Raw genomic sequence first — 26837 nt, forward strand, 5'->3', positions numbered from 1 at the left:
GTATGTGCATGGCAAGGCAGACACAGTTACACTGAAGGGTTCAGTCTGTTATGTACTGCAGTCAGCATCTTTCTTCCTGGCAATCATTTGGCATATTCTGTTCACAGCTCCTGACATCCACAGAGGGCTGAACAAACATATAATTAAAAACATACAAGCTGGTTTCTTTATACGTCCTTTATAGAATGAAAGGGGATTCAGCAATGTGCCACTAGACAAGCAAATCAGAAGCAACGATAATACTGGGAGCTGAACTAACAACTCGCTATTTGGAAAGAGAGATCTTCATTCAGTAGTCTTTACAACGACTGAAACTATGAAGCTGAAGAGTCTCAAAGTTGAGCTGTCAGACAGAGAGGATTTGGGAAACAGTGATGCATGACAAACAGAAGAACCTGGATATGAAAATTCAGTGTTTTAAATCAAGTGGATGTATCTAGTTTTAATACCCAAAAAGAAAAGTGTCAAGGACTTATAGGACATCTAGGTATAAATGGAATGAATGCACACATTTCTTAAACATGGCAGGAGAGATGCTCCCTATGACAGGAGAGTAAGAGAAGCCTAAAGAGAAAATCCCTAACATTAGCTCACAAACACAGAGAAAAGAGCCAGAACTCTCCTTCTGTAGGCTGTTTCAGGATCGTTTCTAACCTTTTAACCGGAGATGCATTTGTCATTTTGCATTATCAAATAGGGAACAATTCCAACTTATGGATCTACTGGTTTAGAGGGGTTTTTTTTGGTCAATATTCATTGAGGACTCTTTACATAAACCCAAGCAAAAGATGAAAAGCACAGAGATGCTCTTTATTAGCTCAAAGTGACCTTGTTTTTTAACAGTGCCACAAGCCATTCCTACTGCTTCATAACTGTTAGGTTTAAATATTTTTCCATTACTTTCATCCTAGATCTAACTTAGGCAGCACTTCTCTGAATCCAGGAGAGATGGCACTTCTGTTCACCTGTGATTACTGCATACAAGGAAAAGGATAACAAGACTCCATTCCATATAACTGTTTAATCTGAGCGTTGTGCAAGGCAGTTTGGTTTTTCATATTTGCTTTGTTTCTTATTACAAAGCTGCCATAGTACAAAGCATTACAATCTAAATTAGTCATTTAGTGGTGGTTTAAGCATTTATGTTTTTCTTGCTGAGGCAATAAGAGAGAGCAACCAGCTGAAGGGTCAGCATACTACTTGGACAAGTTCTAACATCAGCACAAAACTGCGCCACTCTATTAAAACAGTCAATTGGCTCAGCAACTGAATGCAGTCCTCATCACTTGCCAAGATCCATTTTAGCTGATCAGACCAAATAAGATCATCCCTAGATAATTCTAAGGAAAATCTGCCACTCCATAGCTTTGCTTTGGTCCTTAGTGAGTAATTCATGTAGTCGTAATTGATTTAATACAAAAGTCAAAGCAACAATATCCAAATTACTTTCTCAATTATAAACACAGCTTTTCCTACTTTATCCTATGTTTTAATTTAAACAGAAGACTTACCAACTAAACTACGTGTAACATCAGAATAAGAAAACTGGATTCACAAATGAAAGCAAAATATTTTATGATACAATGAAAAACAGGCATGTTGAAAGGCTGTATCTTCATGTTATGCACAATCTGGAGAAAATGTCAAGTTCTGATCCTTGGTTTGCAGTTATCATCAGCTGAACTACTAGATTCCTATATCTTCCTTATTTGCCTTTTGAAGGAGAGAAGGGACAAAAGCTGGTTCTAAGATGCTTTTAATGTAAAATGATCAAATATTCAAAAACAAAGAACACATGTCACAGAAATAAAACGAAGCACCCCTTTTGCCTCAGCAATGCTAAAACTCTAAGGACTTAAAGAATGGCTTGGATTGGACCATCTAGCTCCAAGCCCCCTGCAATGGGCAGGACTGCCACTTACTAGACCAGGCTTCTCAGGGACCTATCAAAGGCATTAAATACCTCCAGGGATGTGGCATATACTATATGCTCCTTTTAAGTACTGGAAGGCTGCAATAAGGTCTCCCCAGAGTCCTCTGTTCTCCAGGTTGAACAAGTCCAGCTCCCTCAACCTTTCTTCATATGACAGGTACTCCAGCTCTTTGAGCAACTCTGTGCTCCTCCCCTGGACCCACTCCAACAGCTCCATGTTTTGCTTCTGCTAGAGGCCCCAGGCCTGGATGTAGTACTCCAGATGACACTACCAAAAGGGCAGAGCAGATGGGGGCAATCACCTCCCTCACTCTGATTCTCATGAATTGAACAATAATGCTCAGATGTTTTCAGCTTTAAGATGTTGATATCTCTTTGAGAGTAATTAAAAAAAAAAAAAAAAAAAAGAAAAAGAAGTTGAAAGAACAGTTTTGATCAACACCTTGGAAATCTTTCACTCCTACTACACAAAGAGCAAAAAAAAAAAAAAAAGAAAGTCTCAACTTTGAACAGTCAAAATTAGCTCACCTATCTGAACAGTTGCTGACTCAGAAGGCCATGTTTTTCTTAAACGACCCTGAGAAGCTCCTAATTAGCACAAAGACCAAGGAACATTAATTGCCTTTTGGCAAAACTCTGCTCATTAAAAACACAGGACAAATACGTGTGTTTTCTTCCCACCCCCCACTCCCCTTGTTTAATAACGAGAATGACATAAAAGTATGCATGGCTATATGAGAACAAGTTTAGAATTTAGTATCTACAAGGGATGCTCTGAAAATGATGCCTCCTGTGTCATTATGTTGGCCCAAAAGGCACATGGTAGTGGTAAGTCAGTAGAGGTTGAAGCTTTCTGCCAATATTCTGTTACATTTTGTCACCATGCGACAGCAGCAGAGGAACAGTCTGACAAAATGATGCCTGACATGAAAGTGCATATGAAGCAAAAGTGTGGGGCTGAATTCCTCCATGCAGAAGAAACAGCACCACTGACCACTGAAGTTTGCTAAATATTCATGGAGACTAAACAGTGGATGTGAGCACAGTGAGGTGGTGGTGCATTTCAGCAGCGGTGACAGCATCATGCAAGGTAAGTCATGCCACACCAAAAAATGAAGAGTGTCTTGATGAGCTCATCCAAGCAAATCAGCAGTTTATGACCAGGGAACTGTGTGCGGAGCTGCATATAATCTTCATTAGAAATGATGATGGCAATACTGAAATATCGCAAAGGTTGCACCACGTGGGTCTCACAGAAGAGCACACAAGAACAGAAAGAACACTGTATGTAAGTTTGTCAGCACACACTGAACCAATACAAGGCTGAAGAGGAGAGTTTTCTGGATCAAATAATTACTGATGATGTGACGTAGTGTCACCACTACAAGTTGAAGTCCAAACAGCAGACCCTAGAGTAGCCACATGTGAATTTCCCATCGAAGAAAAAGTCCAAAATGCAACCCTCAGCAGGTAAGGTGATGAAAGCTGTCTTTTAGTATCCTAAACAGGGTGGTCCTGCTGGATTTCCTGGAACCCTGAAAAACCATCAACTCTGACCACTACATCACAACACTTAGCTGAAAGCTTGAACTTCCAGTCGGGCCACTGAAGAAGACAACCTTTTTCTTGCCACACAATAAAACCAGTTTGAAGACCATGGAGCACACTGCCAACCTTGGTATCCTATCACACTGACTATATAGTCCGAATAAGTTCAGGCTGATGAAAGATGGACCACGTGGGCAATATTTTCCTAGCATCACTGCTATCACAGCAGCTGTGGAAAAAGTGGTTCACCTCCATTGGTGCACATTTTTATGAATGTGACATGCAGACTCTTGTTCACTGCTGGTGAAAATGCATAGCTAATGGCAATGACTATATTAAAAAAGAGGGTCTTCTAGCTTCAAATTTACCAAATAGTGTTATTATGCTGTTTCTGTATGTTGTAGTTTCCACAGAAATAAACAGGAGGCAGGCATTACATTCAGAGCAACCTATGCATATACTTCTTAGAAGGCTTAAGGGAAGGACAATTAAGCTAATCTAAATAGAAAAAAAAAAAAAAAAAAAAAAAAAAAAAAAAAAAAAAAAAAAAAAAAAGTGATAATTCATCATCATACCATATATTTTAGACAAAATATTCAATGGTACTGCATAGCAGAACAGGAAAGACTGCAAGATAGGCACATCTGAGTTAGCAGAAAGATATAAGGAGGAAAGCTACTGTGTGAATTTACAGAATTAAGTACAGAAGAGAAAGACTTCATTTAGATACTGTGGTTTTAGCAATATCCTCTCTATGACTATACTCCACCCCCTTCAGAAAAAAAATAATATTTTTTAAGGCATCTTGCCAAATCCATGGTAAATCATCTACAAGCAATCAGAGATGAGATTTGGAGACACTTTAGAAATAGGTGACAGGGACATAACTGTCACTTGAATCAGCACAAACAATACAGAATAGTCTTGTTCCCACACCTACAAAACCTCAGTTTTCATCCTGGACTGCAGCATCGTTCATTTATCTAAATTCCAGTGCCTCCTTAGGGTGCACAGATGCACTGCTGGCTGTGTGTTATGAGCCATCTGTTATGATTCACACTGAAGGCAGACAAAGATTAGGTGCCACTCAGAAGCTCCCTGGATATTAGGAGTATTTCATGTACACTGAGCCAATGTCACCAAGTTGAACAGCATTAACTACTACCAGCCACTCAGATATTCAGCCAGAGGGGGCACAGCTACTCACCTTTCCCATAAACAACTTTTCAATAAGATCTTCCCCACTCATGAATATAAACTCAGAATCTCAGTAAGATTACAGGAGGTAATACAACTGACATCCCCCACCCTGCAAAAAATAACATGGAGAAGGGTAAGAGGGGAAGAGCAGAGTATAAGGAGGCATTACCCATTCTTTCCACTAAAGCGGGATAACTAGGCAGAGAATAAAAATAAAACTCCTGGACATAAAGAGATTTAAAACAAGAGAGCCCACCACTATTTTTCTGTGATTAATTTATCTGTGTGATGTGGAGTGCAAGATCCCAATTTCCCTGAATTTTAGTATCAACAGGCTAAACTAGGCTTTTGAATCCAAATTAAAATAATCACATGCCTAAAGAATGAAAACCTACTCCTTTCTCTTTTAGTTTAATATCCTGAACAGAATAATGCAGAATGCGCGTTCAAATAAATGTGCCATCTACATATGTACACACAGTGGAACAGCACAGTTGCACTTTCAGGTAAAGTACCAGAGCAGAGAAAACCCCGTGTCTGACCTTGAGAAATAACCAAAACAGCAATTAATGTCAGCTGGATATATTTCAAACTGTAACCCATGGCCCTCTGAGATAAACCTTAAGTCATCTCTTGCAGTCATCCCATCCAGCTTGGGTGTAGTTTAATTAATTTAAACTGCGAGCCTCAGTCCCTCTGCCCCGGGCCCCACCGCCACCACCACCTCCTCTCCACCCCCTCCTGCCTGCTGCAAAAGTGTGTGCATGCACACAGTCCTCAGTCACCCTGTGCCAGCACTAACAAGCAGGCAGCCACACAGTCAGCAAGATGAGCTGGCTGATCCAGCTGAATGCTTTATTTTCTGTTTTGCCAACCGGCCTGCAAGATCAGTAGTACCACTGGGACCCTGTGCCAGCACGGGGCTGCTCTGCCCTGTCAGTCCCAGCCTTTATCCAGCCGCCATACCACACCCTGATACTGCTTCCTACTGGGGCCTGGGAATGCTGTCACCCAACTTACCTGTTTTAGGGTGGAGGAGGCTAATGTAACTGGGAGGGTGTGGCTGATAAAGGTGCCGCTGACTGATGGAATGGCATGCTTTTGCTTTCTGTATGGGACGCGTGGTCTTTATGTATAAATGGCTTGCTGTTAGGACTACAGCCTGCACCGCAGCAGAGAGAGGAAATAATGATATAAAATAACGATAACAGCGATAGAATGTGAAGGTTATATCACCTCATAAATGCACTTCAGCTGTCTCACTGGAGATAACTAGTGCCATTTCAGATTCCCGAGGTGTCTGTATAGGCTGCTGCATAAGAGACAGCCCCTATGATAGATGTACAGACATTCACAGTGCCTGCTCAAAGCCAGCTGAGAAAGGCAGGGTATTCAAACAGGCAGAGGGCTCAGCTCACTGGCTGCTGCGATAACCAGCTCTCTGCCAATTCATCATCCTGCTGCAAAGACACAGGGACTCAATTTTTTCAGTGTCTTAAATACTACAGCTTTTATTTAAAACTATATTTCCAGAAAAGGCGTTATTTATCTCACTTCCTCAATAGATACGGGATTCTTAAAAAGAGGATCTTTTATCTTATCTTGAAAATAAACTCCACAATTATGGTACAAAATTAGATGTTAAAGGTGGAAGCAGCAGCATAAAAATGTGGTGTAGGTGCTGCATTCTCCTTTCTTGGAGTGTCTCACTTTGTAAGTTGAAAGGTTTCTTCCACCAAGACTTTGGGGTTTTAAGTGAATCTGAATGTAAACATTTGCCCAACTTCCCATTCAGAATAGAGTACTGGAACCATAACAAAAGTTGTTCATGTGTCCTGGTTGTTCAATTCACATGGATTTTTATCCTTGTAAGGCAAAAATATAAGTTGTGCACACTTATGACATAACAAGGTATGGAATGGTGATACTAATGCATGAATAAGGAAAACATCTGAGATAAGTTTTCTGGGAGCATTCATTCAGCAAAAGACTGAAACAGCATCTCACCAGTCAGCATCTAAGATGAAGCTTTCAATGCAAAAGGGCAACAACTTGTATTTCCCACTAGTCAAAAGGTACATATACCACAAGCTATCCAAAGGGCACAGAACCTGCACATAAAGCTTCTCACTTGTTACCAAACAAAAGCATCCTGATTCTCCAAAAATCCACAGGATTTTGTGTACAACACAGGCTAACATTTTCCCATTAAAAACAGTTGTAGGTAAGCAGAAATATATTTATATGTACAAGGGCTAAGCTCTCATAGAGGTATGAGCTCACAGCATTCCAGTAATTAGAACTCTCATTATGAGACTACAGCTTTAAACTAACACATTAGAAGTTAAGAAAACAATTAATACATTTCCTGTATCCAGGTCCAAAAGCCTGCTAAAGGAACCAGCCATTAGAAGAAAGGTTTAATAGCATACTCTGAACAACAGCAAGTCAAAAGCACCAGGGAACACACCCTATCCACTTGTAATTAAAACTGAGATGAAAATTATATCATGGCTGGATCAATTTGTGTTTCTGAACAGAATATATTTAAATAGAAAAAGCTGTCTATCATCTCATACTTTTTGCTCTTATTTTTCTATGATTCAGGAATGCCACGAGTATTTCGAGGGGCAGGGAAGAGAACTGGATCATCTATATACATGGAAACTAAAACTTAACGTGGAAAGATTGCAAAAATTAGGGCTCTTTAATACAAAGAAGCAAAGACCAAAAAAGTGCTGTTAATACTTCCCAAATGCACAGAAGATCTGCAGAATAGAACAATCTTTCTTTATCTTTCATGCCTACGAACACTACAGCACCAACAAACAAAGATTTTAAAAAATACTCCCATTAACAAGCCTAATACACAAAGTGAGGCAATGGAGTAGATACGTCTACGTTTGTATACCTTACCTTTGTGTACCTTTATCCAAACTAGCCATATGTTTAATACATTAAAGTCTGCTAACTGTGAAATTACCAAGTTTATAATGCAGATACTACAGTATATTTTCAAAATTCAAGACTCGGTTTCTTTTGTTGCAGGCAGAATATTTAACATTTCTTTAATAATTCTCAGTTGTCAATAGAGGCCAATATTCAAGATTCTGGAAAATATCTAGCTATTTAGAGGACATGCTGCATTGCTCATTTGTTGTGGAAGAAAAATTTAATTTATAAAACATTAGAAAATAAGTATTTAAAGCTTGGTTATTTATAAAACACACACACTTTTCTATAGAAGATGTTAACATACTGCAGTATGTCCAGAGGGGCATATGAAGCTGGTAACCAGGGCTGGAGGGCACTACCACCGAGGAGAGGCTGCACACATTAGGACTGTCAAGCCTGGAGAAAAGAAGGCTGAGAGGTGACCTCATTGCTCTCTACAACTTCCTGAGCAACGGAAATTGGTCTTTTCTCTCCAGTAACCAATGATGGAACACAAGTCAATAAAACAAAGCTGTGCTAAGAGAAGTTCTGACTGGACATAAGGAAAAATTCCTTCATTGTGAAGGTGGTCAAACACTGGAAGAGGTCTGCTACAGAGGTGGCCATAATAGGCCACATCTGCCAGTGTTCAGGAGGCATTTGGATAACGCCCTTAATATATACACTATATTTTGGTTAGCTCTGAAGCAGTCAGCCAATTGAACTATGTAATCTCTGAAGGTCCCATCCAAATGAATTCTACTCATCTTTGTAGCCAGATTTCAAGACAGAAAGACAAAACTGGTGAATTATTAGGTATGGATAGATGATACCACGCCAACAGGACAAGAGAAGTAGCTAGCAAGTACCTGGGGGCACGGCTGGGCAATGCGATGGCACCATGGAAGCTTCTGGAATATTACCTCCTGATCTCAATCCAACGTTTTAAATAAGTCACATTTGATGATGACCTTGGCAGTCAACTGCTCCTTACTTCAAGCCTGAATGCCATTGCTTTTTATGTCTAGTAACAGCAGTCTGGGGGCCCTAGTTACCATTGCTCACCAGTTAGGGCATAAGCAATTTGGCCAACATGTGCAGTCTGCTGTAGGAATACATGGTCTACAAGGCATAGGAAGCATTTTCCCTAAGTCATGTGATATGTAATCCCTTTCAAGAGCACTTTTGCAACTCTTATCTGTTCTCAAATGTTGATGAGACAGGCATTAAATAATACATTGAAGTGTGCTGGTATCCAAACTCCAGACATGGACACAACCATCTTCTCAGAGATGTGAGGCAAACACACAGAATTTTATATAGCCCAAAACATTTGTATTGTCCTTAGAGCAAACACCCAAATTCCTCTCTATTTGTAATACTCATAATTAAAAGGTGTGGAATAGTTTGTCAACAGTTGTCATCATAAAGCTATAATATTTGCCCTATAATCACAGTAATACCATACAGAGATGTATCTAATGTTCAACCCTTCCTTTCCCACAAAACCCAACAATTAAATAAAGCAAATTGTTCTCAGACAGAAACTAAACACACACTGGAATCACATTTCAGTTTCCCATCTGCCTTGTTTATCCTTCCAGAACTGAGATAAGTTTAGAAATTCCATTTATTCGTTTTGATTAATTCCCCAAAATTAGTCTACAAAGTAAAGGTATCTCTTCAATGTTTTCTGTGAGAGGAAGAGGAAATGCTCCTTCATCCAGATATGGTAGAGTATTCCTGAATACGTTTTAAGTGGTAGGATGATACGGCATTATAAGGTTCCCTAAAAGCCAGGAAGGTCATTCATCTATGTACAGCTTCCAACAGATAAAAGCTGTTATTTTCTAACTGTAGTTCAAATCTTCTAACTAGAGTTGTTCCTGCAAAAAAAACAGTCACTTTTGTACATTTTTTAAGCCAGTGTTACAATATATTCTTTTTACTTCAGGAAAATAAATAAATAAATAAATAGATAAATAAATAAATGTGTGCGTGTTCAAAATCTAAAAAGAAGCACATCTCTAATGGTGAAGGCATTGAGACAAAGGGAAAGTTGAATACAGGATAGAATTCTGAAACAGATTAGAGCAATATAGCGTAACTACTCTGCTAAGCTATAGAGCGTAAGATGGAAGGCTTCATATAATATTGCAGCATTTGCTATGAACAAGAAGATCCTACCATCTCTCTTCACTGTGTCCAGTAAGTCCAGGAACAAGAGAAAGGAAGAAAAAATGGAGGATTATTTGAAAATATTTATCTTCAAATTGTTTCAGAGTATTAATATGACAAATACTGATTGCATTAAAATAAGTGGAAAAAGTAATATTTTTTTCCAACAAAGCCAAAAATTTTTCTTCAAGGGAATGTCAAGTTTACTTGACATTCAAGTTTACTATACACAGCCATTTAGACCAGTCAAGGAACTGCATTGAGGTCATTCAAGAAAGAAATCACCATTAAAAATGCACCATCACTTTCAAGTAACAAACAGATGATTACAGACAAATTGTTGCGATGGAAAACAGGTGAAATATATATATTATGTTACATGTATGTATGTATGTATAAAAGTTTACTAGGAAGTAGTTTGAAACAGCACATTCACAACATTTATGTTGTTGATATCTTCTGATTACAGTACAAATTATTTTTCAGTTCTACTCAGCATTAAATTTCTTTAGCTTTTCCTGTATTTGAAATTGTATTTTACTTTCAGTTAATCAAACCTGATTTGTCTGAACAAGTGAAAAAAAGGACAAGAGAAGTTTCCACAAATATCTGTTCTCTGCCTAGTGAAATATTCTAAATAAATCTACAATACCATAGATAACCCTAATTTTGGCTACAGTGCTCCTCACATATACAAGGGCACTAGTAGCTGAACTGGTTCTATAAACAAGAGCTTAAAAGTTACTCCACCAAAAGAGTTTGCAAGAACGAACTGCTGGCCTTTTTTTAAAGATGTGAAGCCTGGCAAAGTTTTGGAAGTCCTATTACATGAGCCAATGTTAGCCTCAACTTTTCTGCTCCTTGGTTTTATGATTTAGTCTTAAATGAGACATCCAAGAATGGTTCAGACTCTCATTACAATACTTTATAAGAATTTTGAGACTACAATAACTAAATATTAACACTCCACAGCCAAATAGCTCCTAGTGTTATCTTATCTTCCACAATCTCAGTTACTGAAATCTAGTAAGAACTTAACGGAAGATCATTCAGACTGAAGAAGAGGGAGAAAGAGCTGTAATATAACAGAGGGGAAAAAATATAGAGGCAAGGACCTCCTCCTACATACTCCGCCACCCAGTCTCCAAAGATATTCATGCATTTTTTCCTCTTGTTAGCTTTTTCAGACTCTCAAGGTATCACTCTACGTGCTTATCACAAGCTCCTCTCATTTTTATTTTTTTTTTAAATATACTCTGCACAAAAATATCACCAGCTCCACATTTTATCACTCAGGAAGTTCAAGTGAATTCCACAAAGCCATGTATCTGCACACTGGAGTATTCTTTGGTCAGCTTCCTTTTCTGCTCTTCATACCAGTGCTACAGAAAAACATGGAACCATGCATTCCTTCTGAGTGCAATTAAACTGTACAAAAACAATCAACATTAACAACTAGCTTGCTGCCATCTCCCACCAATGTTGAAGTGTCCCATGTTGACCAATACCTGACTGACTATATAACTGGCTACATACGCTATGACTGCCATGTTATCTAAAACACTAAAGTGCAATCGGAATCACCCTATACCTAACTAATTTCTACCACTGACTTCAACCAAATTAAGATTTTATCCATATGTTTACTTTAGAGACATTAGTCCTTAAGTCATTAGGATCAGTTTCGGCAACAGTGGCAAACAACAATCTATTTTCTGGAAGCTAATGGTAACTTTCCCACAGTGTGTGCATTAATTGCAGGGTTCTTAACAGTTTGTTGTTTGGTACAGTTTCCTGGCTGGGAGGACCAAGTTACTGCCAAATGGCTGTTCCAGGCAAATAAGGAAAATAATACACAACGAATTTCTGTTCCTATCTTTCCTTATACAGTGCTAATATGGCATCAAAGAAGTTGATTGTCATATTGCTTTATGTACAAAATCTTGTATTGGACTTTGTACTTGTAAAATTAGAAATTACACAGCAGTTTCTCATCTTGTACTGAAATCATGGTCCATGACCATCATTTGAAAAAGCCTCAAAATTACCTAGGAAATCCCAGTAGACTCCAAAAGGCTCACTGGCTTCAAACTGCATTCTGGCACTGGCACCTCAGACCATTCCCTACGTGAGGGCTGAAATGCAGGTTGGGGGAGGGGATAAAATGTGTTTAGCTGTACTCTGGATCTGATTACATCTTCTTATAGCTCTGAGGATTTTATCACCTTTAGTTCCAGAGTGTAACTTAACCTGTGCATTCAACTCTCATAGTGATCCCCGCTTGCCTTCAGTTGTACTTTTTCCTTGCAGAAAGAAAATCTCAGCACGTGCATCCAAAAATTGGAGCATTAAGAAGTGTGCTGGTGCATTTTTCAATCTATCATCTGTCTTTTTTCTTCAACACTTGCCTTAGCAATAACTCACTTGCTTTTCTGCAAGGCAAATCAAGCTCAGCTTAATCTTCAGTTTCACATACAGAACAAGGACCCTGCAAAATTCTTAATCATCCTCATAAGGCTGAGCAGAGGTACGCCTATGTGTTCAGATACAGGATTATGGTGAACTGCCCAACATCAAACATAGGTTCATGGCTCCACGTTTCCAAACTAGTAACTAGACATTGTTATTTGTAGAGTCATTTGACCTTCATAAGAAGTCAGTCTTCTGCATAGTGAGAATAGGTGGAAGGAAAGAAGGCAAAGGCTACTTTTATCCTCCACATATCTGAGCAGTGCCAGAGGTACTAGATACATTTAGATTCTTCCTAAGTTACTCAGAGACTACCCAGAAATACCAAGAATAAAAGCAAAGAGTTCCTTTCTTTAATAACTGATGCATGTGTCGAAGTTTTATTACACATCAGAGACATGTAAGGTTTGCCTAACGAGCATATTCTGAGTAAAGAGTAAGCTGATACAAGAAGGTGATCCAGAGAAAGAGAGAGAGAGAGAGAGAGAAAGTGGTAATGTAGTTACTTTTGATTCATGATTTTCTGAGTAGGGCAAATCCTAGGAGTAAAAACAGTGAAAAGGAAAATAACGGAGTACTTAATATTTCTTTCCCCATATGCCCAGCAAGTTCTGGTGAGCTAACTAACAAACAGGAGTAAGGAAAAGCTACAAACATACAACCTTCCTCTTTGCAGACACCAATTATTGCTCTTTTAAGGGCAGAATCTAAAGCATGCCCAAACTTGTCTTTCTCTATTTTCCCTTTCCCATTTCTTCTACAGACCTCTAAGTACAAATTCCCATTAGGGAAATAGTTGCATGCTGCAAGACAGCTTGGAAAGACACTACCGACTCAATGTACCATGAAGATAACTAAATAGTGACAAAGTAAATCATACCTCAAAGTCAATAACAAATAAGTAATTTTATCTGTCAAGAATTAAGATGCAATTCATAGTTGCAAAGGTTACTCCACAAAATCTGTTAGCAGTTAGATGTGATTTCCCTCACATATGCTAACTGAGGAAGCCTGCAGAGGAGTAGATCCCATTTGACTTCTTTATTAAGAGCCTTAACAACAGCAAGTAGCATGTATAAACTCCTAGAAAAGGATTATAGCCTAATAGATTGTTAGCTTACAGCCAGACATCTTACAATAAAGACACAAACTGCAAGTACTTGTCAGTAAACATGTTCATTCTCCATGAAGAGCATTTAAAGTGACCAGTGAATAAGCGAGAGGGGAATAGTTTGTAAAGCATTAAAAAAAAAAAAAAAAAAAAAAAAAAATAATAATAATAATAATAAATAAAATTTTAAAAAAATCCCAAAACTTATTTTGAAAAAGCAAAGATTGGAGGGAAAAAAAAAAAAAAAAAGAAACAACAAACAAAATACCCATTCAGAAGCCATAAACAATTTAGCTTATGGTTAAAGCTGGCAGACCACTGAAAAGCTCACCTTGCTTTTCACTTTTGCCATTATTTGCATGTTTAGTTTTGTTTTTCCTTTGGATAACATGCCTGTTATCCAAAGACATATTTAGATTTTTTTTTTTTTTTTTCTTGAATATACTTTCAAATTCATAAATATATTTCCACTTTCTGGTATAATATCTGTCCTAAACACCCTGTAAAAGGAGCTCACGATGTTTTAGAAGTTCTATTACTTTCAATGCAATTAAGAATCTTGATAAAATGTGCAAGCTATGGCTGTCTGTTCTGAAAACTATGCTGAAAGTACACGTCCCTTAAATTTTCCCATCTCTTTGAATAAATAGATTCTCTGAGGTTTCCCAGAGTAGATATATTTTGGATTACTTGGGCTATCCAAAGAATGTTTTTGCTGCTCTGTGCCATTAGAGCTGGAAGTGCATTTATCTTGCTATAAATAAGGTGACTCTTAAAGAATGAAGTTCAGAAGTGTTAATTTCAACTCTTTAGTGAAGACATCTTATATAGGTTAACACCACATCTCAAACTAGTCTTCTTTCACTCAAATCTGAAATGAATTCTGGCCCTTATAACACATGCAAGTTTGGGGGAAAAAAAAAAAAGAAAAAAAAATAAGTAGGAAAAGTGGTAAAATAATGGAATAATTATATAATGAGCTTTGTTACAAAAGCTCAGTGTTCATGGAGTTCCCATTTTTATGTGATGCCAACTGAGAGCTATACCCAAAATCACAGAAAAAGTGTAACTTTTTCAAAATGATCCATGTATGGCCTCACTATGTTCATCAGAAGCAAATCCAGTCTGTCTTATCATGTACATGTTTAGGGTCAGATATGCTAATTTAAAAAAAACGCACTATTAAGTGCAAAGAGAAAAATGCAAAGGCAATTAACTGTAGTTTCGTACTTTTACTACAGTAAAAAAATATGTATATTTTGCAGACACTTGTGTAAACAATATACAAAAAACTGGATGTTCAAATTTGGAAATATTAAATAATTAATAATTAAATAATGAAGATAACAAAGCAATACATAATGGCTGGTTCTTCCCACTACATAGGCACAAAATATTTCTGAATTATATTGAAGCAATGCACCATCTTTTTTGCTAGTTTTGGTATCTAAAGATATGAACATGGCAACCTGTTTTATGTACTATTTGTATCTGTGTTCATATACAAATGAGGGGCTCTCCAGAAGTAATGCCTCTTAATTAATTACATTGACCCACAACATCAGAAGCAGACATTGGTGATATCGCAGTAGAGGCTGAACCTTCCCACCAATATTCCATTACACTTAATTGCCATTTGACATGAAAGCGCATATGAAACAAAGGTGTGTCACTGAACTCCTCCATGTGGAAAAAATCTCACCTATTGATATTCATTGACACTTGCTGAATATTTACGGAGAGGATGTGAACACAGTGAGGTGGTGGACTGTGTGCTTTCAGCAGAGGCAACAGCAATGTGAAAGACAAGCCACATTCCAGAAGCTGTACACAACTGTCACACCAAAAATGAAGAGCATCTCAGTCAGCTCATTGGGGTAAACCAGCAGATTACAATGAGAAAACTGTGTACAGAACTGAATATCAGCTCAAATGCCTTGGAAACAATGGTGGGAATGCTGGAATATCACAAAGTTTGTACCAAGTCAGTCCCATGAATGCTCACATAGGAACAAAATGAACACCGTATCTTAAGTTTGTCAGGATCTATTGATTCAAAACGAGACTGAAGGTGACAGTTTCTGGGATGCAGCATCTTTCTCTTGCAACAAAATAATGCCAGGCCCCATATTAACATAAAGACCATGGAGCACACTGCCAATCTTGGCTGAACTATCCTACCATATCTGCCATATAGTCTGTATTTGACCCCTTCTGTTTTCCAGCCATTCAAGCTCATGAAAAATGGTATGCATGGTAAATGTCTTCATAGCAACAATGCCATCACAGCAGCTGTGAAACTGGTTCACCTCTGCTAGTGCAAACTTTTACAAGCACAGCATGCAGGCTACTGTCCACCACTGTTGAAAATGCATAGCTAATGGTGATGACTATGTTGAAAACAGTGTTTTGTTGCTGAGAAATTGCTCAGTCAAACAGTGTTATTGTGACCTACTTGTTGTAGTTTCCATGCAAATAAATAGGAAGCATACTTTCAGAGCAAACTATGAATATCACACAGTAACAAACAGTATGTAATAGAAGCATCCTAGTCCTTTTTTAAAAAATCTTGCCAATTACTGTAACAGTTTTTACAACCTGTAAAGTGACCCATAAAACTCTGTTCAAGCAATGGCAGCATTACTCCTTATTATTCAGAAAATCTGGAATTGCTGAGCTGCATCTTCATTATCATAACTGAAGATCTTCCTTATTTACCAACTGAACCTTACTCTACAAACTAGACTACTAATGCCACTCAGCACTAAAAGATTTTCAGGACTCAAGGTTTCTGCATTTATTAACAATGCCAGTGAGAGGACAAAAAGTGTTCTAAACACTCATGTCAGCCTTTTCAGTACAATTTATAAGCTACTTTCATATAGATTTTAAGTGTACTATTTTAGCATACCATGCTAGATGTCATGAAGTCTGTAACAGAACTAAGACACAATCAAGTACCTAGGAGCAAAGATAAGGAAGGAATGAGCCTTTCAAGACCAGTTTAGACTTGTGCCCAGCTAAACAGACACCACAGGCTTAGCCATAGGCACCATAACAAGGAAGTAGTGCTCCCTGGGCCATTTATGCTTTTAGAAGTCTATTAGGTGTTGCCACCTCAGATAATTCAGTCACAGTGAAAGCAAAAGTCCATCACAGAACATTTGGGAAAGATTTACAATTAGCCAGGAGATGGTACTTATTTAAAAACCAAATTGAGGGGTGACTCTCACCCAAAGGAGTCCACCAGGACTGCTGTCCAGCCAATGGGTACGTTTGTGGTTAGTATCACTTATCTAAATGTTCACAAGTTACAGTGAATTTCAATGACATAAATGAGAAATGGTAAACTAAGCCAGTTTTCAAATGTAGCTAGCACCCAGGGGAAAACAAAATCTCCCTTGGGGCACCTCCATAACAAAGGTGTCACATACTGCAGTTCATTTTCATTGAGAAACTAAGCATTTCTTTAACTAGTACAAATCCATCCATTCATATTCCAATATGAAAATAAAAAAGGATTTTTAAAGCATTTTTTGTGCTATCCTGTAAGCAGAAAAGAAAAATACACGATAAACACAATGAAAAATATATTTCAATATTCTCAACAAATACAACTAGACTTCAGTCTGGGAGAAAAAGTACAAGTACTGCATCAGCACCACAAGAATGCTACATTTTACACATTCAGAAAAGGAAACACCTTAAGTCAATCATGTTTGATTGCTAGTATATAGTTATTCATGAGTAAATAAAGCTTGCAGTGGAGTGGGGAGATGAACTGGCAACTTGCCACAGCTTTGCATTATAAATTGTATAAAGTGGAGCAAACTGCAAGCAGTCCAGTTATAGTCTATCTATGTGGATGATGCTAAATAGAAGACCTCAAGCAGGCAATGTTCTATTTGAACAGTGATAAAACGAGATTGAGATTTCTTCAGCCTTCGGGCAAAATTGCCCAGGACTGATCAAAAGAAAAACTCAGCATCCCACAGTCTGAAACACAAACTGCCAGCAGAGTAAGGTAGACAATGTTATCTTCCTGTGACAGGAAACCCTTGTTTACAGACTTCTTAGCCATAAGCATGCAGTGCATAGTTAGGCTTAGGTTCGATGAGACATAAAAGACCACCAGCCCTCCTGCCTCAGTAAGCTCTCCCAGTCTGTATTTGTATCTGGGATAGCCTCAACCCACATGCAGCACTTTGCACAGGGCCTTGTTAAACCTCATTAGATTAGATGCTTTTCAAGCATGCTTATGTCCCTCTGGATTGCATCCCTGATTGCGTCAACTGCACCACTCAGCTTGGTGTCATCACCACACTTGCTGAGGATACACTGAATCTCACTGTTATTGTCATTGATAAAGATGTTGAAGAGCACTGATACCAAGAAAGAACCCTGAGGGATACAACCTGGGACCAGCCTTTACCTGGACAAAGACCCAATGACTACAACCCTCTGGCTAAAACCATCCAAGCAATTCTTTATCCACCTAAGTCCTTCAAAGCCATATATATCCAATTTAGAGATAAGAATGTGGTGAAGGACCCCATCAAAGGCCTTGCACAAGTCCAAGCAGATAACATCAGGGGCCCTTCACTTGTCCACTGATGTTGTCACTCCATCATAGAAGGCCACCAGACTGGTCAAGTATGATCTACCCTTAGTGAAGCTGTACTTGCTGTCTCAGATCACCTCCACATCTTACAAATGTCTTAACACTCTCTTCCAGAAGGAACAGCCTGTGATCTATTCAGGCACAGAGATGAGGCTCACTGGCCTGTAGTTCCCCAGGTCTTCCTTTCTTCTCTTGTTGAATATGGAAGTGATGTTTCCCTTTTTTCGGTCTCTGGGGACTTCACCTGACAGCCATGATTTTTGAAATATAATGGAGAGCAGCTTAGTTCTGCTGTCAGAATTGAGCAGCTAAAATCAAGGAGAAAATGCTAGCTGTTGGCTTGTTCAGAGGCTCTCCAACACTCTGGACTGGGCCATGGCCATCACTACCATAGGCTGGTATGGAGCATGAAAGAAATAGTGGGGAAAAGTAATTTCCAGCAATTCCACGTATCCTTAAAGATAATTTTGAGTGAGATAGGAAGGAAAATAGGAGAAATGTAATTATTCCCCCTGTGCTGAGGAGGATAAGAAAGATTTCTTCAGGTCTGAGTATCTGGGAGCAGATTAGCTGCTCACAGAATTCACTATATGAATGGGAGAAAGGTATTTGGCAGTAACATAATGGATAGTGTACAAACCCATAAATTTCATATGAAAAAAATAAAGATCCTTGTTTTTCAGACTCTTTTCAAATTAATTTCAAAGAGTAGATTAGAAATAACAAACTAATTTCCACAAGTGCCTATTCATTAAATAGCTACATTATCATACACAGCATGAACAGCTCACAGCAGCAGCTTCCAAAACCAACAGTGACTCCATTCTGCATTTTATACGCATTCCCTGTGCTTGTCAGCAATAGCCCACTGGCCTTTCTTGGTTTTCAGAAGTACAAAGTAAGTAGTTGACCACTTTTACAAGACACCTGTCACTTTGGAGGTGATTAAAATATTTACTATGGTAGCTTATGCATCGTTATTGCTACTGCATATTTCCCTCCAGTCTTGATATTTCCCCAAAAATTCCCCATGTGTCATCCACAGCAAAATTACTTCATTCTGTTTTACTGATACACAGCATTTGTGTCCATGTAAAAAAGCAGATATCTAATGACCTCTCAGCATGTATTTAGGAATGAAAATTCATCCCTGTGGCCTTTTCATTCTCCTGAGCTCAGTCTCTAGTTTAAATGTTGGCCATGACACAAATAAACAAACATTAGTAAATATGAGACTGGATAGCCATTGCTCCTCAGCAGTAGAGCCTGCCAGTACCAGATATGGATCCAGAGCTATTGCTGGGTTTGCCTCTTCCAGAATAAATTTTCCAAGGAGCTACACCCTCGTCTAGCTTTTTCAGATTTTGAAAATCACTGTTTATGACTGTGGCTACAACAGTTGACCTAACCAGAAGTGCTAGGAATCAAACCACAGACTTTGGAAAGCAACAGGATCCATAAGCTACAGACTCCATATTTTGCGAGTCTATGGTATGAGAAGCTCAGTGCAAAGCCACACAAATGGCCATGCCAGGACAATTGTTCAGATTCTGCAAATCACATCCATATCAAGAAGCTTTTCTAAGTCTGGTGTAGTCTTAAATGGACAACAAATCTGTTTGTTGGATAAAGACTATATAAATAGTAATACATTTCCTAATACTACTGGGCAGACTCTTCCTGCAAGTACAACGGGTGTTTATCAATTTCCCGCTGAGCGAGGGTTGACTTTCAAATTTCCTTTAATCCTATTATAGTAAACACAGTACAGCTCTCTGGCAAACAAGGGAAACATTCTTCATGTAATACCATATCCTTCTTTGAAAGGAACCTTAGAGATGTCCAGAAAAGAACAAGGTTCAACTTGGATTGACACAACAATCTTGTTTCCAAAAAAGCTGAAGTTGAATAAAATAGTAGATTTTAATCTTTACAAAAAACAAACAAACAAACAAAAAAAAAAAAAAAACACCTTTTTTTATAAATAGAAAATTGGCAATTTCAGTTACTCAGTCTTATGTTTGCAAATATCATACTTTAAAGTCAGTTATCCGAAATAAAAATGTGTTTTGGAAGCTGCATACCTGAGTTGAAGGATAAGTCAATTGGCATTTTGGTGCTAGAATTCAGAAAAAAAAAATAAACTTCAGCTTGTGAAGGTGTTTTTTCAATACTAGATCAAGAAAAAAGAACATCAAGGTACAGTTCGTATTTAAACTTTCTCCTTGTTTGGGAGAAATTTATGGTAGACAAAGGTGGGATTTATCTTGCAGATAAAAAAAGAAAAAAAAAGAAGAAGAATGAGGAAAGAAAAGAAAAAAGAAAGAAAAGAAATTAGATTGGGCTGTTGTATTACTTCCTGAAAGAGACAGAAAGACAGAAGGGACTTTAGAAACCTCAGTGAGAGACAGAGTAAATGACAAAAACTAGCTCAACTTCCAACCAACCATGCACATTCCTCTCAGTTATTTCAGGGACCCTACAGAAAAAGTGACACATAATGACACATTTTCCTAAAAATTGCTTTATGTTACATTGAATCCTCAGTTTCAGATAACCTTACGTCACAAGTACTGGGCTACGACTTTACTTAAGGATCAGCTTCAGTAAGGAATAGGAAAGCAGAAGAAAGAAATAGGCAGTTTTGCCTGGACAATATATGATCTAAAGTGCTTATGGACTGTAAATATTTGCATTTAAGAACACCTAGGCAAAAGTTATTTTCACTGAATAATCAGGATAGGTTTCCACTGACTTCATTAATATAGACAAAAGTCAACAAATTTGCTTACTATAAATCCATTGTATGCACTAATCTGAAAGGTGTCAGCCAGAGAACAAATTAAATCAAAATACGAGAGATAGCAATCTCTTTTTTTATTAGGAGACTTTACTGGATGAATCGATTATGTCATGCAATAAGTAACACAGAGTATGTTCACATATTTCTCATCTTCTCTGCCTGTCAACCTCTTCTTGTTCCTAGGAAAGGACGCTGAGCTCCAAATAATAACGTTGTCAGAACAGAAACTGACAAACGATAGATGGATCATAACAAAAAACATGCCTAGAGCAAGGAAGTCTGACATCTGAGAGCTGGGATGTTTTCATTTTGGGTAGAAGCTCTGACCCACTATTTACACCCCTGTCCCAATCTCTCCCACATCTCTTTAAATGACTACTTTCCAGATGTTATCTGCATGGAGACTAGCCAGACTTATGGGCAGGATCCTGCTCAACTCTATGCCAAACTAGTGTTTTGGCCTCACTGGAAATGGGATTAGGTCTGAGACTTGCAAGAGGAAAAAAAAACCTCCTTTCATGCCAGAAATGGTTATGCAGAATTTTTACAATGCTGTTTATTTTTTTGTTAGCACTACTGTAGAATATCAGGCTATTCAGTGCTAGCATAACAGCACTTAAGCAGACTGGTAGAATAGACTACACATGGCTGTAGCCCATAGTGAAACTGCATACAAATGAAGAGAGGCAGCCAGTTCACTTGCAGCCCCAGCACAGTGCAGTTTTCCAGTTCTAACAAGTGTTTGTACAAGGCAAGGTCAATAACGCATTCTGCATGAGTTGTGCAAATGTTGTTTCCAACTCTGAAGAGAAGGTAAAAATTTAGGAAATTTTTAAGATTTATTACCGTTAAATACACAGTCTGATGTTATATTTGTGCACTGCCCATCACACTCAATAAAAACAGTTTCCAAAATGAAATTTGGAGGGTAAGTGCAGTATTTTCCTTTGCCAGTGTACTTTTCTTCTCCCACTTACTTAACACAAAATAGGCAGAAATAAAATCTTTATAAGACTTTCAGTATTTGAATGTATCACCACTTTAATTTCCTCTTAGTTTCTTCAAATACTCACTTCCATGACTTTAAAACTGTCCAAAATGAGACAATTTTACCTTTTTGTTTCTATAAGGAATCATGTAGTAAAGACGGTAGCATGCATATTTCCATATATAATAAACATTTGCAATATAATTCCATATATTGGTGTAGCCTCTAAAAAGCTGACCCTTTAGTTCTATGACTAAAGTATTCTTCTACAGCAATTATATACATTATAAAGAAAAAACAAAAACAAAACAAAACACAAATAAAAGTATTTTTTAAAAATCTCATAGATAAAGTTGTATGAAGAATGGAAAAGGAATGTGAACAGTAGATGCTGTGAGGTATCCTTTTAATGAAGACAGGTTAAAGGTGAGGTTTCCACGGCTCCATCACACTGGATATTGAAAGATAGATTGCCCCGTGTTTTAAAGATCTGGAGCAAGACATATTCTTGTGGTCTGTTTCCCTTTCTGAAGCAGGCTTCAAAAATCTTCTTAAAACAAACAAACAAATGGTAATAAAAGGCTTAATACACTGCAAATGAGAAATACCATGTTTTCAAAGTGGCATACCCGTAACCAAGGCAACTCATCTTAAAGTCAGTCTGTGCTTCATCCCACAAAGCAGCTGTGTATCAGAATAAAGTCAGGGGTAGCCAACCTCTAGTTATACAGTTATCAAGAAAGGGGAAAAAAAAAAAAAAAAAAAAAGAAGAATCTCATTTTTCAAATCATTTTGAATAGCACAACTTTTTTTGCTTTCTGAAAGCGCTTTCTAACCAGTCACAGCAATGTAGAACAAGGTGGGCATATACGTCATTCATGCTATCCGCATACAACTCTGTGATCTATGTTAGTAACCCTGTGAACACAATAACCATGAAACTGAAGCGTGAACAAGACTAATTTTTTCAGCAATGACAATGATCTTACAACCCACTGAAGGGAACTGCTTTAGCACAAGGGGTTGGACTCAATGATCCCCAGAGGTCCCTTTCAACCCCCACAGTTCCGTGACTCTGCTACTGAGCAAAAATTATCTGAGCCCCTAACAGTTCTAGTAATGTGTTTTCTAGCCAGAAATGCTTTCATACCAAAGATAACAGCAATGGCTTACTATTTAAAAACATTTATGTCCTTTTTTCCTATCTAAAATAATTTTCACAAGAGCAGCAAACTAAAGGGGAACAAGAAAAGTGCCAACAGTCAGCCAAATCACCAACCAGAGAAATGTTCTCAAATGCACACAGAAATGTTTTAGAACTTTTAAAATCAGCGTATGTTTCTAAACTTCTACCTGGAAAGCCTGCATGTCCACCTGCCTGAGCTGCAGGTATTGCCCCTTCAACGAGGTGGTGTTCCTGGGGTGCTGTGGGAAGCGCAGTCAGCCGTCACGCTGCACCCATGGAATGCAGAGCAGCAGTGCTACGCGACAGTTTTCAAGTTTCGAGCCAATATTTTTCACCACTCCCAGATGACATGAGGAACATAAACACAGCCTTGTGAACCATCACACGCACCAGGGATACAGCCAAAGCGGGCAAACAAGCACAGAGGGGCATTGGTTGTCCTTTTTTAAGCACGAGGGCTGTGCTCGCATTCAGCAGGCAAGCTCGAGCCTGTGTTATCCAAAGTTCTCACTCTAAAAGTAGTCTGCAATCGCATACCAGACTGTTACAAAACCAAACCAAAACACCTCTCCGTCTGCGGAGATCTCAGTGTGTACAGGCACAACCAGGGCTACACAGCTGACTGCAGGGCCGTGCTCTCCTGGGCCAGAGCAGCCCCTCAATAACACATCCGCAGCAGCGGTGTGAGGATCAGGGAACAGTCATCGCCCTGGAAGGACGTTCAGTGCCTGCCTCAAACTGGGCCGTGCACCAGCACTGTGTGCTGCAAATCAAATATGTCTATGTTAGCAACCAGATCGGCCCAACAGAAACAAACGGCACAATACAACTGTGCGAGACTTTGTATCAATGCTAAATGCATTTTGTAGGGTTTTACTTCAGGCTAGCACTGGTCTAGTCCCACAGATGGAATTTCCAACAGTGACTCAAGACTCTAGCACATCTTCCAGTTTAGATTCATCCTAAAGGAATCCAGCTGGCCCACCATGAGGTATATGGAGATGGACAGTAAGTGGGAACAACTGGGAGACTGGCGTCAAAGAACCTTCCTGATAGGAACCACAACCCTAATATAAATGCACAGCCACACCCATCAGCATCTGGGAGAGTGAAGGGAAAGAACTCAGTGTGCAGTGCTTGAGAGGCTCTTCTGGTGTCAGGAAATCTGCACAATGACTTCAGCAGCTCAGCTTCTCTGTTCTACATGCGGCACCGCTAAATTTACATTGAAACTGTACTAACGCAAGCATCCAATGCTGGTACATTGGGATTCGCCTTCTACCAAGTTTATCAAGAAAATCACAGCGAGACAAAGCTATTTGTTACAAAAAGGAGTGATCTGCGTCTCCCTGATTTACACTCACATAAGCACTGACAAACAATGACTGAAAACCATCAGTTTCCATGCTGATGGTATACCTGCATAGTTCAGCTGTCAATTCAGACTGTTTTTTTGCCATCGCCTGATGCTATGGAAAGAAACAAAATTCCCCTCAGATTAATTCTTCACCTTCCCACACCTTTGCTCTATTCCACACTGTAGGAGTGTCTCCCGACAGCAGTCTATTCAAAGACAAACAAAAAGCAAATAGGCCAACTAGACCAGCCGCTCAACATTCAGAGATAGAAGTGTTCATTTCAGTGCTGCCCTTTCAGAGCCCCTCTGATGCTGCTCACTGGCCTTATGTCCTGCTGATCAGCCCTCACTGCTACAAGCACGCTTCTTCCCAGCACAGAGCTCTGCGTGTGAACAAGAGGTGCAAAAAGCAAAACGCTGCAGCGAGATTGTCACTCCTTCTACAGCACATCAAGCAAATAGGCCCACCCTCTGCAGCTTTACTGTGATCGCACACAGTTCTTCAGAATTTAGGACTTCTTTTCTTGGATGATAGCAGTGCATTGAGGGCTGTGCGAGAAAAGTGAGAAGAGGTCCCTTGCTCAGAGCCTGGACACCAAGACAGAACACTGATTCCTGGCAGAAACCAGACTGCCTCTATTACATTATTTTGTCAAGGCTCTGCTTTCTAATCCTAGAATACTAACATTCCTCCTCAGCATTCAGAGAGGCCAGCCTGAAAGTTATGCACCACAGTTAGCAAGTGGAGCATCTGCATCAAAAAATCGCTCAGGCACGTATTTCAGGTGACACACACTTCTGGGAGTTCCAACAACAAATTTATCTCCTGAGGAGCAGTGTCTGTATTGCATCAGTACTGGTGGGCAGCAAGGCCTCAGTGCTCACACTCATTTCTCTTCGCTTTAGCACAAAGCAGACCAGAAGTGGCCTAAGCACTGGCACAACCCAGGGCTGTGGGCAGGCAATTCCTGCACCTGTTGCCTGGGGAATCCTGCAGGATCCTGGCCTGGGGTTGCCCTTGGGGGATGTCTGCCTCACTCACTGCTAAGACCAATGCCCACCTGATGACACTCATTGGGTTCTCACCCAATTCATTTTGCCTCTTTTGCAAAAGGAGAGGTTAAACTTGTTATGGGCTGTTAATTTCATCCTTAAAAACTCCACCAAAAGTTATATAATCCCTTTCACAATAGCGTGCTAAAAATAAGAGTCGTTCAGCCAAATGCCAGTGCAATTTTTTATGGGACCTGTGACTCCAATTCTGCAAGAGCGCTTATTTCCTTAGCTCTTGCATAAAGTCAAGCATAGTATGATGATAACTTTGATCTGCAGGATGAAAAAGTGGCTGTACATACACCCTCCCATGTATTTCCAACTCCTGACTTAGAGCAATGCTGGATCAGATCCTTCAGGGGGTTTCAGAATCGCAAACCATCATTAACCCAAAGCAAAGAAAGGTCCAAAGGGGCACAGCACGCACGCACGCGCTGCCACGGCCCGGGGGGCTCCGGCCCTGCAGGTACCTGGGACAGCCAAAGGAGCCGCCTCTCGGGGAGCTGTGCACGGAGCCGCCCCGCGGGCGGGCAGCTCCCTCCGGGACGCGGCGCTCCCGCCGCCGCCGCCGCGAGGGGACGCGCAGGGACGCGCTGTCAGCTCCCGGGGCCCTGCGCCCTGCGCCCTGCCCTACCGCCGGGACACGGAGAGGAGGGGAGAGGAGAGAAGCGAGCGGCCGCAGCCGGCCGACCCGTACCTGCGGTGAGGCGAGGAAAGGTCCGCAGCGCGCTCCGTCCTGCCGGCTATAGGTCCAAAGGCGGGGTGGAGCGGGGTCGTGGTCCTCGCCCGCTGGCGGTGGTGCGAAGCCCTCGCTCGCTGCAGATGCCCATATGCGCCCGGTGGGAGAGCGCGGTACCGGGAGAGAGCGAGGCGGCTCGACCGCGTCCCGGCTGCAGAGGGGAGCTCGGCACTGACTCGTCTCAGCCGCTGCCCGAGAAGAGGATCAAGCCCCAGCTTTCGATTGGCTCCGGTGGCCAAACAGCTCGCACCAGCCTCCTGCCCGCCCGCCGCCCGCCTCCCCGCGCCGCAGCCGCACACGCTCCGCTCCCGCCGTTCCTCTCCCGCTGGCAGGCGCAGCCCCGGCCTTCTCACCCCCTTCGCCCCAACAGGACGCCCGGTCTCGGGGCTGTCGTTCAGGCGAGGACGTTCTCGCGTTCCGGGTCCGATGGAAAACGCTCGTTGCCCTCACATCTCCCTTCGTTGGCTGAAAGACCTGAAGCTTTAAGCGTTTGTGACACTCCGTGTCACGCTCGATATTCAGTCACGTTTGTTCTTAGAACGTTTTCTCAAATATCCCCAGGCAGTCAAATTAAAAGCATGCAGAGCCTGATCACCTGAGGGCTGAATCGAAGGTGGGACAAAGTATTCTTTGCCTCAGTTCAGTTTGCTTTTCTTATGCTGTTTAGGTTCCTTACCCTTTCTTGGTTAAATCCACATTCAACTCATGGTGTGCACA

The 26837-nt window shown here is 40.0% G+C and overlaps 1 protein-coding gene across 1 annotated transcript in view; it reads right to left on the reverse strand.

Moving 5' to 3' along the window:
• The window catches only part of GREM2 (gremlin 2, DAN family BMP antagonist), a 40617-nt gene extending 14206 nt beyond the window's left edge, over window positions 1-26411 (reverse strand). The window contains exon 1 of the mRNA XM_072333385.1: window positions 26079-26411. The gene's annotated coding sequence lies outside the window, so the exon portion shown is untranslated. The remainder of the gene's footprint in view (window positions 1-26078) is intronic.
• Window positions 26412-26837: the final 426 nt, after the last annotated feature.

The sequence above is a fragment of the Excalfactoria chinensis genome, chromosome 3 (genome assembly GCF_039878825.1).
Source record: "Excalfactoria chinensis isolate bCotChi1 chromosome 3, bCotChi1.hap2, whole genome shotgun sequence".
Taxonomy (NCBI): domain Eukaryota; kingdom Metazoa; phylum Chordata; class Aves; order Galliformes; family Phasianidae; genus Excalfactoria; species Excalfactoria chinensis.